We start from the raw sequence: 19,952 nt of genomic DNA, 5'->3' as shown, positions 1-19,952 counted from the left end.
TTTTCACAACAATTTTTACTTCCAGCTTTTTCTTACGCTGTCTTTGGACAAGAGTGCCGAATCTGGGAATCCTTACGAAACTCTAGAACAGACCATTTCCCAAAAGAAAATGAGCAAATACAACTGCAAGGCACAGAACTGAGCCACAAATTCTCCTTTCATTCTCAAATAGGCACACACATGGATGGAGCAATTCTGAAGCTATTAAAAAAGCGTAGATCACTGCTATCATACCATTCTCTGAGTGCCTGTCTGAAAATTATAAATTATTATGTTTTTTTCAAAAGGAAACAAACAGTTTCCACTTCCAGTGAAGTGGCACCCTTAGTAATTTTCCGTGCCGATACTGGTTGATTAAAAACAGACACAAATTATTCCTCCCATAGTCTGCAATAAAAGAAAAACAAACTTAGTAATAAAATATGAGGAAATCCTCCTATTTCACCTTAAATGTCAGCCAATGCTTTGTTCCCCTGTCATGATTTTAAAGGTCAATTATGGAAAAAAATGTTCTGGAGAAATTGTAAGTATTGAGGTTTTTCTAACAAGAATATGATACCTGGAACTTGTAACATTCATGTTTATGAATTTCTGCTGAATTGCTCATTCACTAGTTAACTTCCAGAGTCAGCAATGCAAGCCTCATTTAAGTGTAACCTAAAACCTATTTGTGGACTGAAAAATGTCAATACAGAGGTTAATTCCTTACAGAAGCTTCCTTTAGAAGTGGAAATAAAAGTATTATAGCCTATAAGCTGAAATGAAGCCTTTTTCTTATTTATAATTTCTATGCGCCATTTTCCCACTAATTAATCCTTCAGATCACTTAGGAATGTCAATAAATAGTTTTTTGTTCAAATTCAATTCAACAAGAGTCTCAATATAATTTCTTCCTTTTTTTCACAGAATGAATTAAACGGCAGCATTGTTCTTGCTTATTGGTGCAGGAGTAAACTCAGCAAGCAGCTGTACCATAAAAGGCAAATTAGTAGAGTTAGTAAATGACATACTTCAGAGGCAGTTTTTGAAAAACACTTCAGAACATAAACAATCATGAGATGGATTGTCAGCACTAGAACTGGTAGCTTGGGTGGAGTGGCACCAAACACCTAAAAAGAATGACGCTTATAAGTAGGGCTTGCTTCTTCCCTTCTTCATAGTTTCTTGTCTCTGATTCTTTTCTTACCTATCTCTTTGGGAATCTGAAAGAATGTCTGGTTAATTGTTTTTTGTTTGGTTAAGCCAGTCTTCATCCAAGCATGCCCAGTCAAAATATAAGGTAGCTGAAAGTGGTATTTATATGAATACATTTTCAAGAGGACTATTGAATGCAAAACAATAAATTATAAACAAAGTTATGACACTTCAGAACTTTGTGGAGAAGCACAGACAGGAGTCTAAGGAACAGAACAATTCCGGTTATTGACAGTGGTACACAGGAAGTTCACCTCAGCTTTAGAAAGATTGGTCAGAAATAGGGACAGAGAGCAACAAGGGATTAGACAGGGGAAAGAATTATGGCAGCACTGGACTATTCTACAATACACATCCTTGTATGTCCTATATGTACTTTAATTTCCTATATAGTCTTCATATATCCTAAGTACAAAATAGAAGTGCACAATAGATTCGCTTATTTCAGGAAACATCCACATGGATGTCATTGAAGATAAAACAAAGACATATGCAGCTATAACAGAGAAAGCCCAAACCTGATGTATCTTTCCACTAGCAGGAGGAATTTTAAATATCCATTTTCAAATACTTAAGAACTATATTATGATGATAGTCCTTCTAATATGAGGATTTCCTGAAGAAAAATTAAGGAAAGAACTTACCACCGATGGTGGTTAGATTGCATGAACAGGCCTGAGATTAGTTTAGGTGTACATGCATATCTACGTAATTTCTGTGATAGTTATGAAGTAACTGGCCTATAAGAATTTTTTTTCCTAAATGCTGCTAACTAGAGGCTGAGTTGTACCCTGGCACATAAGGTTTCATATCCCTTTCAAAAACCTTAGCATTAAAAAAATCTCGTGTCGTAACTATAGGTAATATATTTAACTATATAAACAGCAGTTCTCTATGTTTCTTTAATCCTGCTAAATCAATGGTAATTTTTCTTTTCAGAATGTACACAGAAGCTTCTTTTAACCGTTAATTATTTTATGTGACTTTATTGGGTCTCCTAATTTTTCAGTTAAATAACCCCAGTAAGAGTCCAAAGCTAGGATACACATTTAATAGTGTAAAAACATTGTCTTAGAATACAAAAATCTTTCACCTTTCTTATTTTTAAAATGAAACAAACCAAAAGAAGGTTCATGATACCAACCGAGTTAGGTGTTAAACATATTGCTTTCGTTACAATGAATAATGAGCATTAAAAACACACCTCTAACGATGCTCTCATTTAACACTAAACCAAAAATCTGGAGACTGGAGTATCACTGTCAAACAATTTTACTCAGCACCTACACTGATCTACCACCGTTGTGTCATTCACCTCTTTTAAAGGGAAAAGTGAAATGAGTTGAGTTTGGATGGATACATAATTTATTACTGATTAGAATACATATTTTCCACATATTTAGTATCTTGTCATTCAGATATGCTCTTTTTCAACAAGTCTTTGTTTGGTTTTGATTGTCAACGAAACAAATGTAATTTTCTTTCCTTATTCTCCAATATAAAATAACACAAACTTACTCCAAAGAAAAGCAATCTAAATGGCTGGAGTCATCATTAGCTTTCTGCTATATCTCATGAATGAAATTGAGAAAAATAACTTTAACTGTAACATGAAGAATTCATATTCACAGTGAGTATGCTATAACTAATTCAGGCAACTGGAAACTCTCAGAAAACAAGAAGAACCTCACAGGGGAAGCTCTTCTGGGAGAAAGAAACTTAGTTTCTCTACAAAGTTTTTTCAGTTAAGGAAATAGGAAGTATAGGTTTGATTTATTATATTGTATTAGCTTCTTGAAGTCAGTACAATCTGAATTATTTTATACAGTGAGGCTGCATTCTCCGTACATTTTCCTGAACTAACTAATTCACACTAAGTGAAATGATCTTTCTTTTTCAATCATAGGCAGTAGAATAATGAAATATGACTTAATTTCATATAAAGAAGAGTATTTCAAGCAAAAACTTTTGATCGATAGTTGCATGTAGATTACACCATAGCTGAGTTTGGGTTTATTTTAGGAATCACCATAAGCAAAGTGTCACTGGATTTTCATCAACTAAGTATTGCCAACAAGCTTATCAAAGTGAGCAATTGCAAAAACATTTGGAATACTTCATGTATAGAAGCTCCAATATATTCAGGTCAACCCATGTTTCTGGGTCTTTATTCTGTATTCTGTAGCAAGCCTGGTATATCTTCCAGCAGTACATAGTGGGTAACTTTACCCTTTTTGTCTAGCCATCTATTAATTTCTAGCTCCAACTAAATTAATAAAAATCATGGCTGTGGAAAATTTGGTCAGCCCCTAACAGCCACCACAGACCATGTGATGCAATCAGAACTTAATTGTGTTTATAACTTTAAAGCAAATGTAATTTTCATTGTAGTATTAGCAGTAGGCATTATCCAATTCACGTATTTTCACTTGCTTAGAATCATGTCAGAACCAGGATTTCTGTTCCCATAACCACACAGTAGCTATGTTTTGTATATTGATGTCTTTTACATTCTGACATCCATCCCAAAAAAAAGAATTCCTTTCTTTTCTTCAATAACAGTTCTTAGTCAACTATAGAGCTATGGTGAGGATGGAAGCTCTTCAGTGACCTTTCATGGGCTTAGCCATGTTAGTAGGACTATCCTGATGAAAGTCATACATACACCATCTCATAACTACTGCACTTGGTTCCAATGGATGTTGTACTGTATTACGTCCATCTCCTCATTGACGTGAAAACATTGCAGAAATTCTCTTTGTACATCTCACTGAAATGTAAGTGATGGTATTACCTCTTATCATCTGATGGAGAACATTTGATTTCAAAGCTAAAACCAGAGACTGCTTTGCAGGAGCGTGCTGGTTGTTTTGCAAGTGAAACCACCCTTGGAAAGAGCTAAGTGTGAGGACCATGGACAGATCTTACTCATTTCATGTACTGCCGTGAGCTCTGAGTTGAAAAGCTGTTTATAGCTAACATGAGATGTGAAGTCCTTCTGCATTAAGAGGATATACCTGGGAACAAGAATGAGAGAATTATGCAACCTACCAGGGTTCTGCATGTACACATAATTTAAAAAAAACATATCAGAGGTCTTACCACTCTATGGTTCCCTTCTCTCAGGCAAAATGAAGGACATTAGTGGTCCAACAAAACAAATATTCTTTCAGTTAACACTACCTTTGCACAGATCCTTTCTGCACAAAAGAGAAGTTGGTTATGATGAATTTTTCCAGTGATTTTTCCCACTGTATATCTCCCCAAATCTTCAACAGTGCTTTTCAACAGTTCCAGTTGAAATACTAATTTATCTCAGAATTAGTATCCAGTTGGATACTAATTTATCTCAGAATTTCCCATAACTCTCCAAAAGATGCTTAAACTACCTTAGAATTACCTCAGCAAAATCTCTCAGAAAGCATTGCTGTAGGAGGCTGCAATATGTACTGTGGAGGAGATATCTAAAAGGCAGATGTCACAATACGGAAAAGCGCAAAGGAGATAAAACAGCAGCACAGCTATACTGAACAAAGTACATTCATTCCTGGTGCTTTCACTGAAGCAACGCCTGTACCTTGGTAAAAGCAGACCTTTATTCTAGAAGAGACATAACTATAACATAAACAAATGACTGCAGTCCCCTATTCAGCTGGCCTCATACGTCGTAAGATTTTTGTTGTTTCTTCTTTAAGCAGATTGAAATATAGCTTTGGGATGTCTACATGCCTAATGCACCACATTCCCTTATGGTCCCAGATATCCTGACCTGTACTACTCTATTAATTATGGAGCACTCATTTTACATGCAAATCCTGCACTAGAATGGCTGTAAAGAGAACTGGCAGAACTATCTTACTACAGTCTCCTTTTCTACAAAATTACATCATCCAACCTGACTGGTCTGGCTCCCACATAATTACAATTTTCACAGCTCAAGCCAGGAGAGCAAGGCGATGGCATTTTTAATGCTTGCAGTTTGCTGGTTTATGAGTTAAGGTAGGTGGCCAGGTGCTATTTCGTAGGCTCATCTGTCAGTCTAGTGCTGTATTTGCAATACCGTGAGACTAAATGAAAATGTTGTGAGCACTTCTTTATGCTGGAAATATAAATGTTTTCTTTTCTGGAAAAGGCTGCTGCCTAGTGTAACAGGAAGTGATCTAATATTTCATGTAATAGCCTTATTATTGCTAAAAGGTCTGAATTTAACTTAGGTAGTCAGCATCTCATGACATTCACTCCTTCACTGGTAGTATTTGACAGTGTGGTAGAAAAGAAGAGGAAGGGAATAATAACTCACTTCAATCACATCTCATTATGTTAAAAGACAAGTTGGCAATGGAGCAGCAAAGCTCTCTGAATGATGGGGTAAGGACTGAGGAGACATTTGGCATGAAGATATTCTATTTTGAAGATCTAGGATCAAATGCCATTTTATTGCCACATAATCCCCGATTATATGATGACAGACGCCAAGATGGAGAGCTAAACCACAAGTATCATTCAGCGGAGAAGTTAGAGTCATATTCTTAACACTTGAGGATATAAAAAAATATACAAAACAGAAAAGAAAATCAGTAATCTTTGCATTATATAATCATACCTTCCAGATGCATGCAAGGGCAAAGTGCTAGCCTCAGAAGTTAGGTGGTCACTTAGGTAGGATGTAGGCTCCAGTTTCACAAAAATTATTTGGAAAAAGTAACGCCAATAAGAAAAAAATGTCAGTAAACACTTTGCTTTTGTCCTGAAAGTTCCTGTGTTTTAAGCCTTTGAATTCAGGCTCTGACAAAAACAGTGTGGGGTTTGTTGGTTTTTTTTTCCTCAGGTTGAACAAGAATGTGCCTCTCTCCCAGCTGAGCTCCCCTGTAGTCCAAAGAGGCAGTTTCATTCCTGGTGGAGTCTCACCCACATTCCCCAACTTCCAGGTATTCTGCCAAGTGTCACTTTCAGGTTTCCCTTTTGGATGGTCCACCACTAGGTTTATTAAACTGTGTGTGGAAGACTGGTCTTTTGTCCTCCTCTCCCAACCGTGTTTTGAAGACTCAACTAGATGCCATGCTACCAAGAGTGGAGCCCTGTCCTAGACAGTGACTGGATGGAATCATATGATGTGCAAGATTTAATGACATGGAAATTTAACCATGTTCTTATGTTCACAGAGGCACTTCATGCAAGCTAGCTCTAAGTAGCTCCACAATGAGGAATCAAATCCTCTCCAGTGCTGTGAATTATTCTTTGAAAAGATGCATGCTGCCTAGGCACATAACACAAACTCTCTGAACCACCTCACTGGGGCCTGTTGCACTTCTTTTGGTGTTGCTATTCTCATGTTTGAGACACCAGCACAATTTGTTCAGATCTTGCCCAAATAAATGCCAAGCCACATCCAGCAGAGGGCAAAGAATAGTACACAAATGAACCAGTGAATGAGACATCCTTCACTGATGGGCTTAGGTGTGCTTACCTCTGTTTAGTCATGATTCCCTAGCCCATCCCAAGGAAAATATGAAATATATGTTTGAGGTCTATTATGAAATCAGTCAATATAACGGTCCACACTAACAATTCTTGTGCACTGTATAGTTGGCTGTGGCACAGAAGAGATTATGGGAACTTGGTAGAATTATGGGATGCATAACCAGCTTGTAGACAAATGTCTCTGCATAGGGAGAAATACTAATTGTAGTATGCACATGCCTAAAGATAGAAAAATGTTTCTCTTTAAAACACTTAAAGCATTAGACAGTCAATCTACTAAGTTTCTGATCAGATGCATGCAGTTGACCAAAATATATATGAACATCTCATAAAGATTCATAACACAGCTCCAGCTGAAAATAACAGTGATATTGATATGCAAAGGTGCCTTCAGAGCCTGGTTAAATGAGATACTGACACAAGTGAATCATAGAATCATAGAATCATTAAGGTTGGAAAAGACCTCTAAGATCATCTCGTCCAACCGTCAACCCAACACCTCCATGCCTACTAAACCATGTCCCGAAGTGCCACATCTACACATTTTTTGAACTCCTCCAGGGATGGTGACTCCACCGCCTCTCTGGGCAGCCTGTTCCAATGCTTGACCACCCTTTCAGTAAAGAAATTTTTCCTAATATCCAATCTAAACCTCTCTTGATGCAACCTGAGGCCATTTCCTCTTGTCCTATTACTAGTTACTTGGGAGAAGAGACGAACACCCACCTCTCTACAACCTCCTTTCAGGTAGTTGTAGAGAGCGATAAGGTCTCCCCTCAGCCTCCGTTTCGCCAGACTAAACAACCCCAGTTCCCTCAGCCACTCCTCATCAGACTTGTTCTCCAGACCTTTCCGCAGCTTCGTTGCCCTTCTCTGGACACGCTCCAGCACCTCAATGTCTCTCTTGTAGTGGGGGGCCCAAAACTGAACACAGTATTCGAGGTGCGGCCTCACCAGTGCTGAGTACAGGGGCACGATCACTTCCCTAGTCCTGCTGGCCACACTGTTTTTGATACAAGCCAGGATGCTATTGGCTTTCTTGGCCACCTGGGCACACTGCTGGCTCATATTCAGGCGGCTGTCAACCAGCACCCCCAGGTCCTTTTCCGCCGGGCAGCTTTCCAGCCACTTTTCCCCAAGCCTGTAGCGTTGCATGGCGTTGTTGTGACCCAAGTGCAGGACCCAGCACTTAGCCTTGTTAAACCTCACATAATTGGCCTCGGCCCATTGATCCAGTGAAGAGCTTTTAAGAAAACCAGTAAGAGACAAATGGGACTTAAGAGTCAGGACAGTGAGGAAACACTGAAATAAAGCAGAAACCTCATAAATTGTGACAGTGGTGTTCCACAGAAAAGAAAGTGAAATTACCAGCCAACCCATGTCTTTAAGTCAAATGTTACTTTCAAAGTAAAGGAAGAAAGAAATCTATCTCCCAAAATTACATCATTTAATCTTCTCTGGTTTTGAATGAAGAGGAAAGGCACTAAATTTTTAAGAAAGACAGTTGTCCAAAAAGTAGTTTAGGCAGAAAGCAAGTAAGTTGAGACAGCTGTTTAGACAAAACACAAAGTTTCATTGTCTCTGTAAATCATAGCCCCTGGTTTCTTTATCGTTTTCATGAGTGTGAGCAAAATTAACTACAGTCGTCACTAGGTAGCAGTTGTGTCTACCTAAAGTAAGCAAAATAATTTTTTTTTTCAACAGCTCTGAAGTAAACAATGTTGATACAAGTGTGGACCCAGATTTTCCACCTCAAGAGTACCTCAAATTATACTTTTGTGCACAGGAGAACCTCCGTCTTTTTACTTCCTATATAATATATGCTTTAGGGAAAAGTCTAGACTTATGGCAGGCCTAAACTTTTCAAATCACAGCACTTTGGATATTGTGGAGAAATAGTCAGCTCAGAAGAAAATGTCACCTTTTGGCTTTGTTATCAACCGATTGTACTTTCAGCTTTGACTGACAAAGTTTTGCATTATACGCCGTTCACAGAATGTCTAGGCATTTTAAAGAATTTCACGAGTTTTCTCCAAATTAGATGACAGCAAAAGTAATGACACACAGTTCAGTCAGCTTCCTAAATCAGCCTGAAATGAAGGTGGAACATCTGAGAATCTGATTAACTCTTAAAACAGATGAATTGCAAGATCCTTAATGGATTTTTTTTCCCCTTGTTTAAGGGAACATTTTGAATTTATTGTTTTACTCAATATATACATTCCTCTCTATCCTGAAAAGAGATCAGCCCAGGAAAGAGTATTAAGGAGGCGAGGCAGTACAGAGTTCTAAATCTTTTCAGTGTTATTGCAGTACCTACTTGTAACCGAGCTGAAACTGCAGTGTTTCTTGCATGCATATATGGACAGAGTTGATAAGTTCTACTTGTTATAATGACTGGGGTTTAGCAAACCAAGCTAGATAATCTTTAAATGTGAAATGCACAAAAAATGACCTAAGTGGCCAGAGTCAGTCAAAGATTTCTGAGCTGGTCTTACAGGTAACAAGCAAGTTATTCAGAGACATAATTACTCTTGGCACATTGTATCAGTAGACACATCAGGATCTGCTAAGCTGCTTTAGATATTGTAGGACTTCATGGCCATATTAATGCCATATTTTTACTGGTGATGACCTGGTGACCTGGCAATCAACAACAAAAAGCTAGACAGAAAGCAGGTATCATTTTCTGGCAGACCCTAACCATGTAACCAGCAACAAATGGATCCCATATGGTCTTCATCAGCAGAAAATATGCCATTCGCTTTACTTGGCTGCATTATGATGCCTTATTTTAGGTGGAGAGATATGAGGGACCTTGACAGCCTGACAGGAACCTCATGAGGTTCAGGAACAGTATAAGCATTGCCAGCAGATGATTTTCCCCCTCTGTTCAGCACTTGAGAGATTGGATTTGGAGTATTGTGTCCAGTTCTGAGCTCCTCATACAAGACTGGAGCAAGTCCAGTGGAAGGCCACCAGATGGTTAGGCACCTGCAGACTACAGCATATGGAGGGAGTCTTAAAAAGAGAAGGCTAAGGTCTTGAAGGTCTTCAGTGACCTAATGGGAAGGTGTAGAAAAAACAGAGCCAGACTCTCCTTCTAGGTACACAGTGATAGGACAAAAGGCCACAGGCACAAGATGCAGCAATGAAAATCCTGATTCGGTATCAGGGAAAGAAAATTTAAGCCATGAGAGTACCCCATGATTAGAACAGGGTTCCCAAGATGCCCAGAGAGATTGTGGAATCTCCAACCTTGGAGATATTCAAGACTGAACTAGACATGTCTGTCAACGAACTGGAATAAGGTGGCCCTCTTCTGCGCTGAGGGTTGGGTCAGAAAACCTAAGAGGTGTCTTCCAGCCTTATATATGCTAGGACTCCATGACACGTTACTGGCTTCAGTCTGCCCGCTGTAATTATGTAGTGACTAAACTATATGCTTACAAGATTGAGGGACGGGAACAGTTTAATTAAACAGGAACAGAAGGAAGCTGCAAAAGACCAGAAGTAGTTTAGTGAGCTGGGCTGGTGATGCTGGTGCTAGGAAAGACTAGCACTAAATAGTTGCCAGCTGCAGGAGCCACCAACTATTTCACAAGCTTGTTCTAAAGCTCCATTTGAAATATATGCAAGGTAGCACTGAAAATAAGTGAACCAAAACCTAAAACCCAATATTTCATATCACCTGACAGATGCTTACTGAGTTTAGACATCAACCATCAAGCAGTTCACTGCTGCACTTCTGTTGTATCAAAGTAAGCTTATTAATGCACAGCAACTGTTTTCAGAGAATTCCCCTTGAGCTGCTTATAATTTTGAGGATTTTTTCTTCATTATTCAAAATTATTCATTCCAAAATTTCAGCAAACAAGCAGTGGTCTGTAGTTTGTGAATGAGCTGTTTGTTGCCAGTATGCAGCATGGACTTCATCCAAATCCTATTGAAGTTGATGGAAAATCTCCCACTGACTTAAAATAGGCTTTGGATTGGCCCTGTTTGAGTGGTAGTATTCGTTTTGATTGGAATTATAGGTCACATGGCATTTTTCTCCAATATTGAGTGTTTCTGCCAACTTGCTGGACAATAAGAGCATTTATCTGAATTTTGACACAAAGAAAATACAGAACGGCCATTAATACAGCCAGAATGAATTTGTTAAAAAACCCTCAGCTATACATGGAAAAGAAAATGGTAGTATCTGCCCAGACATAGTTCTTTTGGATTCACATGAAGGACAGTTCATGTGATTAGGGGATTAATGTTTACAGAAAAGTGTACCCACAATATTTTTGTGCTGAATACTTGTGTGTGTGTTCCCTCCTTTACTGCTTAAAAAAATGTTTATGGACTAACATTGTGAGTTAACATGGATAGAGCTTATTTTGATAAGGATCAAAAAAATTGGAGGACTGTTGCTTCCATTTTGGTCAATAAACAGAAATCTTTCAGACTCTGTAGGTAAAAAGATTTAGTATATCTCTTAAGATTACTAGACCTGAACATGCTATACAAATAAACTAGGTGGATGGTAAACCTAAGACACCCCAAATGTTGGCTGCAATTCCTTAAATATGCAAATATTATATGTTTCATTTCTCTTCTAGCTCCTCACATAAAAAACCTGCTGCTTATGTACTCAGCTAAGTAAATCACACAATAGATCATGTCTTTTTCTCTGTTTCCAGATGACCGAACATACAGCTTAAGTCCAACTGCACAGCATCAGGTACTTTTACAAAAAAAGAAAAAGAAATTAAGACCTCACATTAACTAAAATGTTGAATGCTTTGTTCATACTGAAAAGCAACGCTTAAATAACTTACTGTAAAACATACTACATAATTTGCAATAGCTTATCTGGGAAGACCTCACTTTCCTGAAGGGACATTCAGAAAAATTCAGGGATTCAGAATGCTTGGGAACTGGGCTTCCTTATGAAGCATTTAGGCCCAAATTCACAAAAGGCAGACATCTGAAGTTGGTGGTAGGCACCAGTTGTATGCCTGTTTCCTAAAATATCATACTGAAATCCATCAATAACCTCTGGTGTGTTGAAAGGCTGCAGGCAGGAGAGGTTTTGACATAAAGATTCTTAAGCTCCTCAGCTTTTGCTTCAGTGCGTGCTTCAGCAATTTTCATCCTGGAGGGGATGGATTCCCATGAAATCCTGATTTGGTGTTGTTCCTCCTGCCTACCTACTGCAAAAGTTCCATTTGAGCTTATGTCTGTATAATTAAGAGCTGCCTACAAGCATTTATTCCTACCTCTTCTTTCACATGAACACTAGCAGCAAGCCAGTTGTGGGAAATGATCTGGATGAAAACTTAAACAGAGACTTTAAGTTTTGGCTGGATCAATTCCCAGAACCAACTCACGTAGTCACCCACATGAGGACCAGTTCAGGCATGAAAGAAGGGACAGCATGCATCTCCCAGTGAGACTCAGAGTGGGACGCAGAGGAGCGTGAGACCACAGCATCACCAGATTAAATGAGTTTGTGCTGCTAGGGAAGTGCAGGTAAGAATAGAGAGCTGGGTTTTCATTGTATGATTATCAAGACAATATTGATTTGTATAAAAAAACTCATAAAAGTAAAACCAGTCAGAAGAGGAGACAGTGGCTCCAGTGGAAGAGTGGCTTCCTCAGCTTAAAGGGGTTCAGATTTACAGGTCTCATTCAAGAGAATACATTTGGCCGGAGACTGCCATGGGGTGTTTGTGGAGGGGGAGCCATTTTCTCTTCGTGTGCTGAAAAAAAAAGAAAAAAAGGACCATAACATTCTTGTCTCAGTGAAACCCACCTGCAAGGGAGAAGGTTTCAGGTCTGCCTATGCCAGTAAGCTAACCTGTACCAGGGAACGTTCCTGGGCACCGCTGCTGGAGTGTCCACACTGTTGCACTGCCAGAACACGCTCTGGGATGGTTTTGGCACCAGCCAATTTGCTCTCCTCCAAACAGATCCTGGACATGGTTTGGGAGTTAATGTGTGCCAGGAACAATTCCCACAAGGCTGTTTGGATGTGGCTACCCTGTTTTGGAGGGTAAGAGTTTAGTAGTATGAATATGGGCCATTCTTGTGCCACTTGGCCTCTGTGCCAGCAAACAGTTCCAGGCACATCTAATTTCCTAGAACAGACACTGCCTGTGGCTCTTATTTCTGTTCCATGAAATGTTTGTGCATTTTATTCAATGGTTGTTTATTGCAAAATAAACATTAAGAAATCCCTGAAGTGGGGATCAGAACTAAAATCTTCTTGCTATCAGTCAGGTGCCAAATCAAAAATCCAAATTTTCTCTCTTTCCGGGTCCTGAGAATCTTATGTTTATTTCTGTAGAGTGACAAATATAGAAAATAACCCCCAACTAAGGAGATAAAATATTTTATAGGGAAATCCGGGTTTGAATTTGAGTTATCTGTCTGTAACTGTTTTCCAGTGAACAGTCTTGCAAACTGTAATCAGGTTACAATCTGCTAGTTCAATAATTGACCTTTCTTCAAATAGAAAGGCTTGGCAAGGATCTTGGGAGTTGAGCAGGTGGTCTCCTTCAGCATGCCCCTGAGGGCTTCCACCTCCCAGCTGGAAACTAGAGTTGGCAGGACCAAAGAGTGGAGGCCAGAAACCAGGTGGAGCCAGGTGAGAAGGGAAAGTCCCACCACACTTTCAGGACAGCTCTTTGGCTTCAACTACTTGCATGCCCACCCTAAAACCATCCCAAGAGGAGATTCCAGAGAAGTATTCCAGTTGCCAGTGTGGCTGCCATGTGCCTAAACTTTAGATGTGTGCTATACAGCTGCACTGCAGCAGTATTCCCCTACAGAGCTGACCTTGAGTTTCTGGAGTGACTTCACCCCAGTTAGCTATTCTGTCAGCTTCATGAATCTCCCAGCATGACCAGACAAATACACAATATATTCTATCCTTCCTAAATTAATAAAATAATATACATTTCTCAGGTTTTTAGAGTACATTTTCATGCTTTACTGATATTTGTTAAAACCAAGGTCCTTTCAGGTATTTATTTATACAGCATCTCACCTACCAGATGTTCTCTGTTGAGTCACTAGGGACACATTCATCTTCATGTGCTTCTAAACTTCTCTTATGATTCATGCTGCATTTCAATCCAGCCCAATTTTTTTTTTCTGAAATACAAACATTCCCTTAGGTGCCCCAGTTCATGTAATTTCAATATAACCATATAAACTGCAATAAACTGTGTGCTACAGAATTATAGAATAAATAGCCCATTTTAAAAGTGAACTGCCAAAAAAATTTAAATTCTTTTTTAAAAAGATTTTCTACAAAAGCAAACATATCCCAGGTTTGATAATTCGTCGATTTTTCATTAGCATTTTTCAAGCTAGGAATTTTTCAATCTGCAGATGTCTTTTTCAAAAGAGAGAAAGAGAGAATACAGAAAGAAAGAGAGAAAGAGAGAAAGAAAAAGAGAGAAAGAGAGAAAGAGAGAGAAAGAGGGGGGAGAGAGAGAAAGAGAAAGAAAGAAAGAAAGAACAAAAGAAAGAAAGGAAGAAAAGGATGGAGGGAGGGAGGGAGGGAGGGAAGGAGGAAGGAAGGAAGGAAGGTTGGTTGCTTGGTTTAATAGCCTGCTGGATCCTCAAGTCCCAAAACCTAAATTCTTTTAAAGACACTTTTTTCATGAGTACAGCACAGTTTATCTTTGAACTAACTGCACTGTATTTTCTTTCCACACCCACAATAGAGGTCATACACCCAAAAAACCAACTTAAAGCTTTATCTACTTCTAGCTATATAAAACCAATTTTCATATATTTCCTTTCACCTCAACTTGATCTCTAAATACACACAAAAATTATAAGCCTGGTTTCATAGCACAAGTGATACAGAAAGATGGGAGATTTTACAGTAGACAAATGCCCAGTATTGGAGAAGAATCTCCATCTTAAATAACTCATGATTTCTTACAACAAGAGAATATGTCTCTTTATTGCTTGTTCTTTGCATCTGGGACTTTTGGCCAAACATGCTGGTTTTCTGGCTCATGAAAGTGAGAGCACAATTTGAAAACACAGGGGAGCAGCTACACCCAGTATTTTTGTCTCTCTGTCTCTTCAGTTTCTCTCTAGCTCCTCCACTTGAGTGGCCTTTCTTAGACGATGATGCAATTAGAGAGGCTACCTCTCCCTGTTCCAGGTAGGAGGCACATGCACTCTTCAGGAGGGTCCTGGCATAATTAAGTGCTAAACCCACAATACCCCCAGACTTTCCAATGGATGGAGGCTGTTCCTGTTGCCACCTGGCAAGATGAACTGCTTGTCCCTGGTTGTGCTGTAAGCAGGAGATGGCAGCAGAGGCAGCTTGAAGGAACTGGGGTGGAAGGAGAAAATAAGAGTTGAAGAGGGCTACCCAGTTACACAAATATTGCACAATGACTTGGTGAAGTGCTCTTACTTAGCTGATTACACAGGACTATCAAAAAGATACGGCACATTCATTTGCCTTTTTGTGAATAGGCAACACATGAAAATCCATCCCAAGCAAATCCTAGAAAGTAAGAAAAGCAAGATCTCTCCCTAGAGAAAGTAGTAGATCGTATCAGTTGACAGTAAAGGGAGCAAAAATGTAGGGGCTGTATTGGTCATGGTCCTCGCACATCTGTATGCAGCCATTCTTATGGCTGCAAGGTTATCTTGAAAGATAACCTGCAAATGAAAGTTTTATTTTGGAGTTCAAAAAGTGGGATTTATCTGGCTGAGGGAAGGCAAAAGCAAGACTCAACCAACTGTAACAAGACAAAGGACTCCAAGGTTGAATAAAGCAGTGGAGGAGTGGTCAGTAGATGGAAAAACATAAAATGGCACCTCTTCAATATTTCTACTGTTTGTTTGAGGGAGAGGTACATGCAGCATTCCAACTACATTTTTGATAGATATTACAAAATAAATTAAGTGAGAAAACTTAGTACACCAATTCACATTCCATTTAGACCTCCTAATTAAACACTTTCTATATTAATGCTAGGGTGAGCATTTGACCTGGACAAACCCTGATAAGTGAACTGGCACTAAAGCACTTACTCGGGTGTCTGAAGTCAGGTTGTTCATTCCCTTAAAGCTTCATTAAGGTCATGTAGAACCTATGAATAATATCAAATTAAATGCCATAAGTCTTAAGATCCATTTAATTTAAAATACTTCTGAGATGGGCATAACAATTTAATTGTTATAGTATCTGAGCAGGGGGTCATGTAGAATAAAAGAGAGGACCAATGCCACAGCAATTGGTAACGCTGTTGACAGAAGAAAGGTGCTGGTGAGCACATCTGACAAGATGATCTGACCACTCACGTAAACAATTTCTGGTGCAGATTTGTTTGTCAGCCACACTTATCTGTAGTAACCCCTAATCGCCCATGTGGCCTACAGAAATAATCTAATTGGTGTGAGCTATTGATTGAACAGCATGCCAACCTCCAGCTCATTGGAACCATTGCTACCTGTCATCAAGAAGAAGTTCAACTCTGAAAACACCTTGCAGGTCAACAGACTTTTAACAACCCACACTTACTCCAGTTTTTTGTTGCTTGCATGTCATCACATTAACTTGGTGCTTAACCTCTCACCCTCTTCAAGCAGATCTACACTGGGAGGACTTGTCAGTTAGGCAATACTCTAACGGGAAGCTTTGCATCTTTGAAAAATGAAGAATACATGGGCAGTTGAGAAGAATTAAATCGTCTTAGTTTGTAGGAATTAGATGTCTAGAATTAGATTGTAGGAGGGATCGAGGGACTAGATATAGAAAGGTTGCATTGAAAGTTTGGTGCCTCAATCCAGACCATTTCACAAAGGATGCCCTAGCACAAAGAATAAGGCTGTTTGAGGGGGTTTAAAGAATTACTGTATTAAAAAAACAAATTACACGTGTGTCCCCCCGTTCCTCCCCAATTACTGAGGTTTGCAATAATTGTCTGGAATCATAATTTCTTTGGTAAAATAAGAAATAATTGCTTTAACTACAGGGCTTTTTAAGACGTATTTTACTTAAAGTGTCCATTTGGACTATGTGAAACTTAGCAAAACTTAGGGATAGTTATTGTTTTATTTACTTTTAATGGCACTAATGGTCATCATAAACATGTACATTTTTTAATGCAGCAGTAACTCCTGAATAGAAAGTTCACAAGTGAAAGGCAGAAATATTGACATTTTTACATCTATCTGTTAGTGTCTGAGTTCCTCAGACATCAGTAACATCTGGTAAGTGCAGCCTCAGGGGTTAATGCAATAAACAGGCAAGAAAAATGGACTATGTCATTCTTTGAAACTCTTACATCACATTTGACTCACAGCCAAAGGATTTTAGTGCTTGCCATTATTATTTTATTGACACATCAAATCACTTCAATTTATAGTTTCACAACCCTGTATATTCACATTCACGTTTTTAATACACAGTGGAATTCTTCTGACTGACAATCTGTGAAGTGAATAAGAATGCTGCATACTGCACACATACTGCCCCATACATACTGCTAGCAAGTTCACTGGGAAAAGGACTGATGCCTTCATTTTCTTTGGAAGACACAGAAACCAGAAAAATATCCTTCTGACTTTTATACTCAAATAGTGTCTCTTCTTTATTTAGCAGAAGTGTGGCACAATATACACATTCACTAGAAAACTAGTCCTTTCTAATGGTAGTTTTCCACTCTGAGGTGTGCTATTTCACAGTCGAGACATTATTTGTTAGATAAGAAATAACAAAAGGATGAATATAGCCATAAGCTGAGTTGGAGAAAAGAAATGCAGAGTGATACAGTTTGGTTTTACTAGTTATATGAAAGGGAAAACATCAAATGATGCCAACTTCTCCGCCCAAGTACCTGCCAATGCAAACTGGTACCTCCACTCCTAAAAATTAAAATTCTGGAGCATTTTTTCCAACAGTTTAATGAATTATGATCTCAAAGATGATCAATAAATAACGTGTTTTTCATAATCCTAATTAAAAAAATACTTGGGATTTAATATTTTTACTAGATCAGATTTAACATTTTCATGAAATCAACTTGCATTGGATTCCAATGCTCTTATCAGACTGGATTACTGCAATTTCGGGGGCGGGGGGGGCAGGTAACATTAGAGAGGAGACAATATCCATCATTTTCACAAACTTCCTCTTAATTTAGGTAAGTGTTGCTGTTCAGATGACAGAAGTGTTGTGTTACCTGACGTTAAGTGCTAGACTCAGTGGGAAGCCTTGGAGTCTTGCAATAAGCACGTGGCTTTAAATATAAGAGATTAGAGACAGTTTTTCTGCATTCATTATCCCTTTCTTCTTTCTTTTCCTTTTTAAATGGGGCCTATAATTCAGATCTTTGAAAGTCATCATTAGCTTAAGAAAGTTACAACATGGCATATGAAATGGCACAATCCTCCCTAAATGTTAAAGAAGAAAACACCTTTTCAGTGCAGCAATAGTTTCCATTTGTACTCGTCAAAGTATTGCCTCTATCCTAGAATCACTGCGTGTTAACATGAACTCTATTCTAAGAAGAAGGTTTCTGAAAAAGTGAATTACTGTTGAAGTCCCAGCCATGTAACTGCAGAAGTGCTTCTTGTGCTTGGGCTAGGAAGGGGATGTAGTATTCCAAGGAGTCAGGACTCTAAGACAGAAAAGGTATTTGAAGTACAACCTCTAATGCAACAAAAAGCTACAGTAAGAAAAAAAGAGGAAGCTGGATCAAAACAGAGTGTTGCAGGCCAAATCAATCAAGCACAATAGTTTTCTCAAGAATGAACCAGTGTACACCCCTGCCCCAAAACATCTAATTTAAAAATTCCACGATAAAAATTGAACATGTGGGGCAAATGTAAAATACTTCTGTACTGATTTCCTAATAAAAAAATCTGGTCCTTGTCACGAGGAAGAAAAACAGGCAAACTGTTCTGCATTTTCCATGTAGGTTTTCTCAAATTCACCTATATGCTGGGAAGCTGCAGACACATGTGGAGATGTATGTTTCTCTCATAGCAGTCCCGCAATAAATCAGCGTTATCCCAAAATGTTCTGATATGACTTTAGATGAAATAACCTAGGACAAAGCTCTGGATTGCAATGAAGGGCATCCATGAGAAAAAAAAAAAAAAAAAGACAAAAAAAGAAGAGGTGAAAGTTCAGAATTCCTCATCATACAACAGGAACATAGGAACAATCAGGTTGGAAGGGACCTCAAGAGGTCTTCAGTTTAACCTCCTGCTCAAAGCAGGGTCAACACTGAATTCAGACCAGGTTGCTCTAGCTGGGACTAGAAAACTTCCAAGGACAGAAATGCCATGGTCTCTCCAGGCAGCATGTTTCAATGGATCTTCATCCTCATAGTGAAAAATTATTTCTGTACATCCAGCTGGAATCTCCCCTGTTTTGTTTTATGATCGTTGCCTCTCATTTTCCCACCTTGTATCCCTGTGAAGGGCCTGGGTTTATCTTTTTGATGACATCCTTGTAGGTCCCAAAGCTGTCTCTTCTCCAGGATGAACAAGCCCAGGTCCCTCAGCCTCTTATCACAGGGCACATGACCCAGCCTCCTGGGAGCCCTCTGCTGAACCCGCTGTAGTTTTTTGGTATCTTTCCTGCAACTAGGGGACCCAAAACTGGACCCAGTGTGCAAGATGCAATCTCACAAGTGCTAGATAGAGCAGAATAATCACTTCCCTTCAGGCTATGCTGGTGGTTAATATAGCCCAGTGTGCCTTCACCACTTGCAGGACACAATGCTGGCTCATGCTTAACCTACAGCTCCATGCCCACCAGGATCCCAGGTCCCTTTCAGCAGAGCTGCTACCCAGTCAGCCCCCAGACCCAGCCTCATGCAGGCGTTAGTCAGGTGCAGGGCTCTGCATTTGTCCTTGTTGAAATACTGAAGCCTGTGTTTTGCAAAGGGATCAGTGATATGGAGTGGTTCCGTTTTTCAGCTTGATTTAAAGTGCCCCTAAGGAACTCTGATTTCAGAAAATGGAAGCTGGACACCCCCGTCCATATGAACCATGCATGCAAATGAAGTATCCCAATGACTTGACCTGGACAAGAGGCAGAAAAAAATCAAAAGCCTAACCAGATATCTACAGGAGAAGGGTTATTAAATCATTGTTACAATTTACATTAGACTTTCTTCTCTTTGCCTTTTCCCTAGGGTCCCTGGCCCAAAAGGATTGTCATCCAATTGACTGTATGCTTTCTTTGGGGGGCTGCATCATTCATTTTTATTCTCAAAAGTTGCTATTACAGA

At 39.1% G+C, this 19,952-nt stretch overlaps 1 long non-coding RNA gene across 3 annotated transcripts in view; it reads right to left on the bottom strand.

Annotated features, from left to right (window-relative positions):
- The window catches only part of LOC142406792 (uncharacterized), a 63,828-nt gene that overhangs the window by 12,598 nt on the left and 31,278 nt on the right, over positions 1–19,952 (bottom strand). For 2 of the 3 annotated variants that reach the window (XR_012774699.1, XR_012774701.1), the window contains exons 1-2: positions 13,722–13,781; positions 12,065–12,428 (exon numbers count right to left, since the gene is read on the bottom strand). The exons of the other annotated variant lie outside the window; for it this stretch is intronic. This is a non-coding gene — a long non-coding RNA (uncharacterized LOC142406792). Of the gene's footprint in view, positions 1–12,064; positions 12,429–13,721; positions 13,782–19,952 lie in introns of those variants that run through there. 3 annotated transcript variants of the gene reach the window in all.

This window comes from Mycteria americana, chromosome 2 (genome assembly GCF_035582795.1).
Source record: "Mycteria americana isolate JAX WOST 10 ecotype Jacksonville Zoo and Gardens chromosome 2, USCA_MyAme_1.0, whole genome shotgun sequence".
In the NCBI taxonomy this organism is placed as follows: Eukaryota; Metazoa; Chordata; class Aves; order Ciconiiformes; family Ciconiidae; genus Mycteria; species Mycteria americana.
Note: the sequence above shows the minus strand (reverse complement) of the source record. Positions and strands in the feature narration are given on the sequence as shown.